The sequence below is a fragment of the Micropterus salmoides genome, unplaced genomic scaffold (genome assembly GCF_014851395.1).
Source record: "Micropterus salmoides isolate LMB-PRFRI ecotype aquatic unplaced genomic scaffold, ASM1485139v1 Ms_hic_scaffold_3358, whole genome shotgun sequence".
Taxonomy (NCBI): Eukaryota; Metazoa; Chordata; class Actinopteri; order Centrarchiformes; family Centrarchidae; genus Micropterus; species Micropterus salmoides.
In genome coordinates, this window is record NW_024042660.1 from 1,847 (window position 1) to 12,311 (window position 10,465).

Consider the following 10,465-nt stretch of genomic DNA (forward strand, 5'->3'; position numbering starts at 1 on the left):
CGAGGCGGCACGTTTCAGCATTAACTCACTCTTTACTGACCGCCGCGGCTAAGCTAACAAAGCTAACCAGCTGGGATCAGACAGGACCTCACTGAACCTTGGCTAACGTCACTCACTTGACCTCCGCAGCGGTTTCCATCCCTTTCAAATCTGGGAGATTCCTCTGAGATGTTACCACAGGTCCCCCCCTCACGTGGTCCCAGGGCCTCAGACCTTTCCCAGCCCTCTTCACAGCTAGAGTCCCGTAAGGAGTACAGCATGCTCGAACGTACCGCCGTCTGTTCCAAAGTGACAGTTTGTAAAAGAGTGTCCAACATGAGAAGCGATCAGCTAATGAAGGAACTCCTGGGAGCGATTGATCAGTCTGAAGATGTGAAGATTAACTTTGATAACTGAATGATTTTTAAAGAGGCGTTCCAACACGCTACTTTCAGTCTTCCTTCTTTCAGCAACACACTGAGTGAGTCCTTCAGAAAACATCATGCGGCATTTAGACGGAGCGGCTGTGACAGATGGTGACGCTTCTTCACAGCAGCTCGTTCAGGAGGATCTTACGCTGTCAGAAACCTTTTCAGATCCAGCAGCAGCTCGAGTGTCTAATGAGCGTTTGACCTTTTCCATTAACATACTGATGCTGTTTCAGCGTTTCTTCAGATGATCGATCTGCTGTCTATCTACTGTTGTTAGATCTGAGTTGAAGAAGCCGATTTGTCTGTAATTATTAAAATCTGATATCTGAACAACAGTTTAATTGATACGTTAATCAGCAGAGACTCGTTAATGAAATGAGTGTCTGATCCAAACTCATCCTTCGGAAGGATTGAATTAATCACTTACATTGGCTGTGTGTATTAACAGTTGTGAAAATAATGAGAGGTTTGAACTTCAGACGTCGGGATGAGACGATCTTTCACCAAAACATTATTAACTTCTCCTTCTTTCTCCTGCTTGGTTTCATTAACGTCCATAAAAGGTTTTGTAAGTTATTGATCCTCATCATCCTCTTCTTGCTGCAGTCATCATTACGCCACGGTCGATCGTTTGCCTTTCTGCTTCCACTTTGAGCTCAGAGTTTCAAGATGTTGGCTTTTTGGGTTTAATATTTAGATGGGTTTAAAGGGAGTTATGGAGACAGACCAGTGAAGAGGTCGGCGGTTTTAAGAATTCTATCAGGTTTGCTCGTTAATAGTTAATCCGCTCTGCTTGTGGATTGGTTAGTTGTTAGTTGTGTCGGTGTGGACCGGATTAAAATGATCAGTTGTTTTTTCCTGTCTGTCTTTTGTGCAAGTAAATATAAAAATCAGGGTTATCTATTTCTTAGAGCTGCTGCGGTTGATAATGGTTTTAAGGTGGCTAAAAAATTAGCTGACATAAAAATGACACAGAAGGTAATTTCTGCAGAAAGTATCATTTCTGATCCAACACATTCAAGACAGATTGATATCCACAGGCCATTTTAAGGTGTCTTTATCATAACCCCCTCCCCCTGACCCCATCCTTTCTAAAAACATTATAACCAGGTGTTGCTATTGCGCCTCAGGTGATGAACTTGTTAGCCACGTTTCTGTTTGAGTGGAATAATAAATATTAGAATATTCAGATGTCCCCCTTTTGGTTTATTCCGTCCCATCCAAACTCCTTTCTTCCATATTGAAAACAGGCTGTGTGTAGTTAACTTTACAAACTTTGTGAAACTCTCGCCACTAAGAATTCATTATAATTTGAGTTATTTTGTGATTAATAATCTAAACAGCGGATTATTATTATTAATAATAACGGACAGATTATTCCAGCAGTCCTGCTCCTGGACGCTCTGGACTCTCTCTGTCCGGCTTCTCTGCTTCAGCCTCCGGCTCCACACCAAGAGAAAAAGCAAACTGTCTTCTTGCTCCAACTCAACGCAAGATTACTGCAGTTTGCTTCATTAAATGTGAGAATGTTGATGTAATTTGGCGCTATATATAAAATTGAATTGAATTGAAATTGAATTGAGAAGGGAAACAACAGCTGGGTCGGGCTCAGCTGAGCAGCTACCCAGCTGACTCTGCCGTTAACTTTCATGGCGTCATTATGAAGGGCGAGGCTTTCTCAGGAAACATGGACCCAGCCGGACACAGAGCAGAAGGAGTCACATGATCAGATGTGAGGATGTCTGGACACATCTGCAGCAGCCTGTCAGGACGGATCAGACGTCAGGAGACTCTTCAGTGGTTTAGAGAGGAGAGAAGGTGTGATGTGGATCAGAAGGCAGGGTCGACCGGCCATCTTGGACTACACCTGGTCCTACACCTGTGTCCAGTGAACATGTCCAGTTTTCTGTTGCATTACTGGAATTACTTTCCTTTTGTGAGTTATTAAAACAAGCCTGTTTTTGACTGTTTCTGGTCCATGCAGGGAAGAAGTGACCTGGTCTACGATAAATGAATGAAAGACAGCTTTACAAAGACAACAGGGTTAGTTTCAGGCTTGTACAGCTGAGGCCGGGTTCAGATCCTGTCTGTGGTGGTTCACCAGTGAAAACATCGACACGTCCTGTCTCGGGCTTTAACTCAGTGTGGAATCTCAGCAGAGAAAGGGTTTCATTTAAAGTCAGGAGACTGAGACAGCAAATATTCTGCAGGTTATTCATTAAAAGTGATTCTCAGCAAAGGCAGAATTACAGCCTGCACAGCCTGTGTTGGTTTAAAGTGGTGCTACTCCTCAGAATGACCTCCAAAATATTTAAAACAATCATTTTGTTTAATAACTAAATGTGAATCTTCAGAGTTCCCAGAACAACAAATAAATAGGTACAGTAAAAAGTCCAGTACAGCGTTTACCTCTGAATGACATCCTAAAATATACAGCAGTAAAGCAGCTGCATCTGATGTACAGATTTAATGTTTGAAGTTAATGAATAAGAACAAAATCCAAATAATCTGTTTATTCTTCTATCAGTGACAGTTTCATCTACGTTTCATCATGTTCACTTCACAGATAAATACTACAGACTTCACCACAATGTTTCTGTTTGCAGCACAGACTCTGTTCAGTTTTTACTTTTTCCATATATAGGTCAGTCATCTTCACGCTCACTGCTTCAGTCACAACAATATACATAAACACTTTTCTGTAAAAGCAAATAAAAATAAGGCGCCACTGATCAGTAAAATCTTTAAAGAACATCAACGTGAAAGAACTCCTATAGCAAACAACTTTTCTAATTCTGTTCACACATTTTATGCCTCTGGGCTGAAATCTGACTACCACTTGGACAAGTGAACACAACCTTCAAAATAAGAGACTGACACATGAACACAACCTTCAAAATAAGAGACTGACACACAAAGAAAACCTTCAAAATAGTGTTTCAGTCAAGCAGGGTTCTAAACTAAGGCTTTGGTCAGAAACCTTCTTCCCGCTGGTGACGGACAGTTCGCAGGATGCATCTTTTAAGGTTTGGTTTGTTTTAAAGAACATTCGGCTCTGGAGATAATAAAATCCTGGATGGCCTGAGGATGTCTGAAGACGTTTCACGTCCGACAGCAGAGCAGCTTGTGAAAGACGCTTCTGAACTCAGCATTGAAGGCGGTGTAAATTATCGGGTTGACGGCACTGTTGACGTAGCCGAGCCACGTTACCACAGAGATGAGAGTGGGGCCGATGTCACATGACTGACACAGCACCTTGGTGATGGACAACAAAGAACGGTGTCCAACAGGCCAGAAACACACCTAGAGACACAGAAGACAGACACAGTTAGAGGGAGAGACAATGAGATTTATCCTTCTTGTCCTGTGCTTTCAGGACTGATCTCAGTTACTTCAGATGACTTCTTACCATTCAGGACTAGTTTGAAGTGCTGCAGAGAGGAAGAAGTTAGAGGCAGACCGTAATCAATCATAAAATACAAGACTGCATCATCTGGTGTAAACCATCTTTACCGGGTTAAAGGTCCAGTGTGTAAGAACTGAGACTCCCCCTGTCAAATTCATACTCCAAAAAAACATGGGCCGCACATATCAGGTCATAACTGCCGTTAGCTCAGTTAGCCATGCGACTAACTTAGCGGCCCTATTAGCTGACTGGAGCCGATAGAGTGGGCAATGAAACTCAGGCTCCCAGTGATCACGGACGGACTGGGACTGAACACATCATCCATCCGCATCAAGAGCGATGGAGGCCAACAAGGAATACAGTACGAGATGGTTTACTGTGGCTCAGACAAGGACTCTTACTCCGGGGACGGCAAAGACACGTCGGGTTCAGGTGAGCACAGGAGCAGCGTCCAGTGGGAGAGGAGTGAGAGGGATGGTGCGCATCAGAGAGGCAGAGTAGTTTCACATCTAACCCATGAATTAAGGGTTTATCTCCACCAAAGCATGCTAATGACAGGTGGAACAGTGGAAACAACAATCACGACTGTTTTATTTTGTTTCTGTGGAATTTGGAAGTGGAAGTGTATTTAGAAATTTGGAAGTGTTTTACGACGAGTTAAAAGGCGATAAATTATATAATATCTACAACACATTTGCATTGACTTCGAGAGCTGTTAGCCCGTACGGCATAAATACCAGAAGAAGAAGTAAGAGTTAACAAATAGTGCAATCAATACAAGAGAACTGTGAGGAGACAGAAGAAGAAAAGCACAGGAAGTGCATGTCAGAGGTTAGAGGTGTTATCAGAGGAAGTGTTCTCTGCAGAGTTTTCAGGAGCTTCTTGAAGTCAAGCCTGCTCTGATGGCATGTGTAGCTCGTTCCACCATCGTGGCGTCACAGATGAGAACAGGGAATGAGGTCGCTTTGTGTGAAAGGATGGCAGAGCAGGTATTTGTTGGAGGAGCTCAGTAGCCCAGAAGGGACGTAGGCTTGGATAATGGAGGTTAGGTAGATGGTGCAGACCCAGGAGTCACTCTGGATGCAGCATTAGGGACTTGGATTTGAACAACACAACCCATAGACGTCTTTGACACGACATCAGAACTGTTACTACTTCAGTCTGCTGGATCATGCTGGTTCATGTTTTTAACTTAGAATTCTGGTCACACTTCCCTGCACACTGCACCTTTAATGAACAAACATTATGTTCCCAGATATCTGATTTCTGAACAGCTGTCTGCATGTCTTCACTGTGGAGTAGTAGTTAACATAACATCATAATCAGCTGCTTTTCACCTTTCTGAAACTTTAAATTGCAGCTAACGACTGCTGAACGTGCATCAGCAGACGATGCTGTTCACTATCACTTCACCATCCTCAGGAAACTTAATCCATTATAAGCTATCATTCAGGCAGTTTGTCACAGTGTGAGATCTGAGTGTTGGTGTTTAAATGTGGCTTCAGTGTGAAAATGATTTCACTGAGATAGATAGTTAGCACTTTCTATTTTTACTGCGAGATCACAGCTTCACGGTGTGTTACAGTAAAACATGGAAACCATGAACAAAGACAGCAGTTTGTCCTCGTGTGGAGCTGCAGGCAGTTGAGCTGAAGAGCTGCCTCCTGGAGACACATTTATATTATCCAGTCACATTCGTTGACTCTGGCAGCTGATTGTAGCTGTGGGTGCTGACAGAAAGTGGCTGTGTATATCGACTTTCTACTAAATGATGCGTGACATTCATGTTTCTGCCTTCATTGGAATCTAAATGATCATTTATACAGTGGAATACGCTGTTGATATCAATCCCTGTCCTGATGTGTTAAAATACAGAAGATAAACTGCAAAGCTACGTATGTTTGAAAGCAACCTGTCACAACACAATGTTCTTCTCACGCCTCTGCTGTTGATCCTCAGTGAATGTTACTCACCGACAACGACGGGCAGGACCTTCATGGCTTTCCGTTCCCTCCCTGACTCTGCTGCTCTTGCTGTTTCTTCTTCCTCTCTTGGCAGCGTTTGTCTTCCTCAGGCCGTTCTCTCTCTTGCTGCCTCCCTCCCTCCTTTCTGTGGGCTCGCCGTCTGACATGCTGTCAATCTGTGTCGTCATCGGGTCGCTCTCTGCCAAGACCGTCGCCCCGTCCTGATGCTCTTCCATCACCGGGGTCGCAGAGGGTGTGGTCATGGAGATAGTGCATGGAGAGGTGGGGCTGAGGCTGGCTGGCGTGGTGTACACAGCTTTCTCTCGATTCCCAGTCGTTGTGGCTTTAGCTCGCCGTAAGGCCAAGCCGAGACGTGAAGAGAGCTTGACGACTGGCCCGACCCACCTGAGATCGACTCCGACCGCTCCACCGCCGCAGGCCTCGGAACATCCAGTAATACAAAAGAGCATGATGGGACAAGGCACAAAGAAGGAGCAGATGGACGAGTACACCACAAACCGTCGTCCTCCAGTTTGCACACGCTCGGGTTGCGACCCGGCACCTGGTTGAGACCGAAGATAACCGGACTCGCCACGCCCAGAGATAGCACCCAGGTAGCAGTGATGAGAGCCAGCTGTCGGACGCTGAACTGGTTCCTGTTGTACTTCAGAGGGACCACCACTGCATGTACCTGAAACACAACACAGAAACGTGAACCCTTTCTCTACCCAACTCTTAGAACTCGGATCTTTGCTTTCCAATCGGGAAACATGGCTGCTTTTCTGTCCTCTCAACAGAAGCCTACTAATCCTGAGTCTAGAAACAGACCCTGTATTCAATAACTGATGCATCATCGTTCAGCTCTCCCCACAGTTCAGTGGTGCTCTGCCACACAGCTTTATGTTTCAACCCTGATCTTGTAGTCAAAACTGAGCTCCTGAGTCATCATCAGGCTGCACGAAGCAATGAAACAAACCTTCACAGGACACGTGTTCCATCAACTTCACACTGTTTAACTCACATTCTCACTGCAAAGTTTGGTTCTGCTCTGATAATGGTGGACGAGTGGCCCTAGACCTCGCTGTGAGACACATTCAGATCCCAGTTAGACTCAGTGATTTGTTTAAAGCAGAGAAGGCCTGTTTGAAAAGTAAAAATATTCCAGCAGTCAGGACGTGAGTTATCCCCAGAATTCAGAATACACATGGTCAAAGGCAGTTGGACTTGTTTCAGATGTTTCTCAGGTACACGACCCGACAGAGGTTAAACAGCCGGGAGTCCCCACAAACTCATTCAGGTCAAACTGAAGTCGTTTAATTTGAAATTCTTGATTGGCTCTGCTGGCAGCGTGCTGCCAATTAAGTCTGTATCTCCTATATGATGGAGGTCATCACACTGTAATGAGTGGCACTCGTTACTCACGCAAGCAGAAAGCTCATTTAATATGACAAGATATCTGAGATTATTTCTCTTCTTTTCACATGGAAGGTCAAACTGTAGTTTTTTATTAGATTTAAATGAAGTTTGACCTCCAGGTGGACTCACCTGTCCACGCTGATGGCACACAAGTTGAGGATGGAGGCGGTGCACAGCATCACATCCATGGTCATAAGAGCATCACAGATGTAGGTGCTCAACGTCCAGATACCTCCCAGAAACTAAACGAACACAGACAGTCATGCAGAATCAACTCATTTACAAATGTGTCCTCATTGTGCAGGTGTAAACTCGTGTCAGTCCTCTCAAACAGATTTCTATTGTATCCTCATTGTGCAGGTGTAAACTCGTGTCAGTCCTCTCAAACAGATTTCTATTGTGTCCTCATTGTGCAGGTGTAAACTCGTGTCAGTCCTCTCAAGCAGCTTTCTATCGTGTCCTCATTGTGCAGGTGTAAACTCGTGTCAGTCCTCTCAAACAGATTTCTATTGTCCTCATTGTGCAGGTGTAAACTCGTGTCAGTCCTCTCAACAGATTTCTATTGTGTCCTCATTGTGCAGGTGTAACTCGTGTCAGTCCTCTCAAGCAGCTTTCTATCGTGTCCTCATTGTGCAGGTGTAAACTCGTGTCAGTCCTCTCAAACAGCTTTCTATCGTGTCCTCATTGTGCAGGTGTAAACTCGTGTCAGTCCTCTCAAACAGATTTCTATTGTCCTCATTGTGCAGGTGTAAACTCGTGTCAGTCCTCTCAAGCAGCTTTCTATCGTGTCCTCATTGTGCAGGTGTAAACTCGTGTCAGTCCTCTCAACAGCTTTCTATCGTGTCCTCATTGTGCAGGTGTAAACTCGTGTCAGTCCTCTCAAACAGCTTTCTATCGTGTCCTCACTGTGCAGGTGTAAACTCGTGTCAGTCCTCTCAACAGATTTCTATCGTGTCCTCACTGTGCAGGTGTAAACTCGTGTCAGTCCTCTCAACAGCTTTCTATCGTGTCCTCATTGTGCAGGTGTAAACTCGTGTCAGTCCTCACAAACAGCTTTTTAACGTGTCCTCACTGTGCAGTGTAAAGTCAGAATGGTCCTAATGAACACTAACAGAACACAGACAGTCATGCAGAATCAACTCATTTACAAATGTGTCCTCATTGTGCAGGTGTAACTCGTGTCAGTCCTCTCAAACAGATTTCTATTGTATCCTCATTGTGCAGGTGTAAACTCGTGTCAGTCCTCTCAAACAGATTTCTATTGTGTCCTCATTGTGCAGGTGTAAACTCGTGTCAGTCCTCTCAAGCAGCTTTCTATCGTGTCCTCATTGTGCAGTGTAACTCGTGTCAGTCCTCTCAAACAGATTTCTATTGTATCCTCATTGTGCAGGTGTAAACTCGTGTCAGTCCTCTCAAACAGATTTCTATTGTGTCCTCATTGTGCAGGTGTAAACTCGTGTCAGTCCTCTCAAGCAGCTTTCTATCGTGTCCTCATTGTGCAGGTGTAAACTCGTGTCAGTCCTCTCAAACAGCTTTCTATCGTGTCCTCATTGTGCAGGTGTAAACTCGTGTCAGTCCTCTCAAACAGATTTCTATTGTGTCCTCATTGTGCAGGTGTAAACTCGTGTCAGTCCTCTCAAGCAGCTTTCTATCGTGTCCTCATTGTGCAGGTGTAAACTCGTGTCAGTCCTCTCAAACAGCTTTCTATCGTGTCCTCATTGTGCAGGTGTAAACTCGTGTCAGTCCTCTCAAACAGCTTTCTATCGTGTCCTCACTGTGCAGGTGTAAACTCGTGTCAGTCCTCTCAAACAGATTTCTATCGTGTCCTCACTGTGCAGGTGTAAACTCGTGTCAGTCCTCTCAAACAGCTTTCTATCGTGTCCTCATTGTGCAGGTGTAAACTCGTGTCAGTCCTCACAAACAGCTTTTTAACGTGTCCTCACTGTGCAGGTGTAAAGTCAGAATGGTCCTAATGAACACTGACCTCAGAGTAGACGTATAGCGGGAGCACCAGCACCGCCAGCAGCAGGTCGGCCACCGCCAGACTGATGATGAAGTAGTTGGTGGCAGTTTTCAGGGAGCGCTCAGTGAGCACGCTCAGACACACCAGGATATTCCCTAGGATGATGACCAGGATTAGGGGGACACCGAGGACCAGGGCCAGGTAATTGTAGTCCCTCAGGTGCGTCTCACCTGGAGGACTGCCAGGTGTCACATTGTCCATGATGGAGGCGCTGAACTCAGCATCTGGACACAAAGCAGTTTCCTGTCAGGATGTTTCCCTGAAAGCTAGTTGGACTGTTTCAGAGGGGTGTAGGTCTCACCTTGCTGTTCCCTGTCCCAGGTGTTGCCTCAGTCCTGTTTCAGCAGGTTGACAGCAGACTGAGTTTGTGTTCTTCAGATGTTTCTCTTCACTCATCTTCTTCTTGCTTTCCTCTGGTGACTAAATAAGAAACACTAAATTAGTTCCACACTCACCGTCCTGCTGCCCCAAGTACTCGCTGGAAAACGTGGATTCATCCGCCACTGAAAATAGTCCCAAACAAACACTGCCCTGTTTCCTCCTGTTGAAAACTGCAGCTGTTTCAGGAAAGTGTTGAGCCTTTTCTCATGAAACTGTGTATCTGAGAGTACTTTTCAAAGATCCTGCTGGTTTTCTCTCACAGCCTAAATACCTGCAGGCTGAGTTTAGTTTCTGTTTCTGAATGTTTGGAACAAAGACAGATGGATCGTGGGTCCTCTGCTTTAGCCGTGGTCGGTCCACCACTTTGGTCCAGGTTGAAACATGTCAGATGGATGAAGTTCGGTTCAGACGCCCTCAGGGTGAACTGTAGCTTGCTCATGATATAAAAAAACAGTTATCTTAACGCATTGTCATGGGTTGGATTTGCTTTAGATGTTTCCTGTTTTAATTTGAAATACTCACCTCTCCCCATGTTTCTTGGATAACTTAGAGGATTTTGGATTTCCTGGCTGCTCCTTTTCAGATTTGTTTTCCTGCACTGGACTGCTTTCCAGAATAAGATCAGCTGCTCTGCAGCAGCTTCAGCATTACCATGGCACCCAGAGATAAGGGCCAACACCACAGAGGGACACATACACACCACACAAATTTTACACGCAAATACACACACACAAATATTTATACGCAAATACACACACAAATACACACGCAAATACACAAACAAATATACACACACAAATATACACACACACACTGTGACAGTTTGGCTACGGGTTATTTTGGGATGCCAGTCAGGTTTCTCTCC

General features: G+C 44.9%; 1 pseudogene; it reads right to left on the minus strand.

Annotated features, from left to right (window-relative positions):
* Positions 1–2,908: 2,908 nt before the first annotated feature.
* On the minus strand, positions 2,909–9,798 carry LOC119884335 (annotated as a pseudogene).
* Positions 9,799–10,465: the final 667 nt, after the last annotated feature.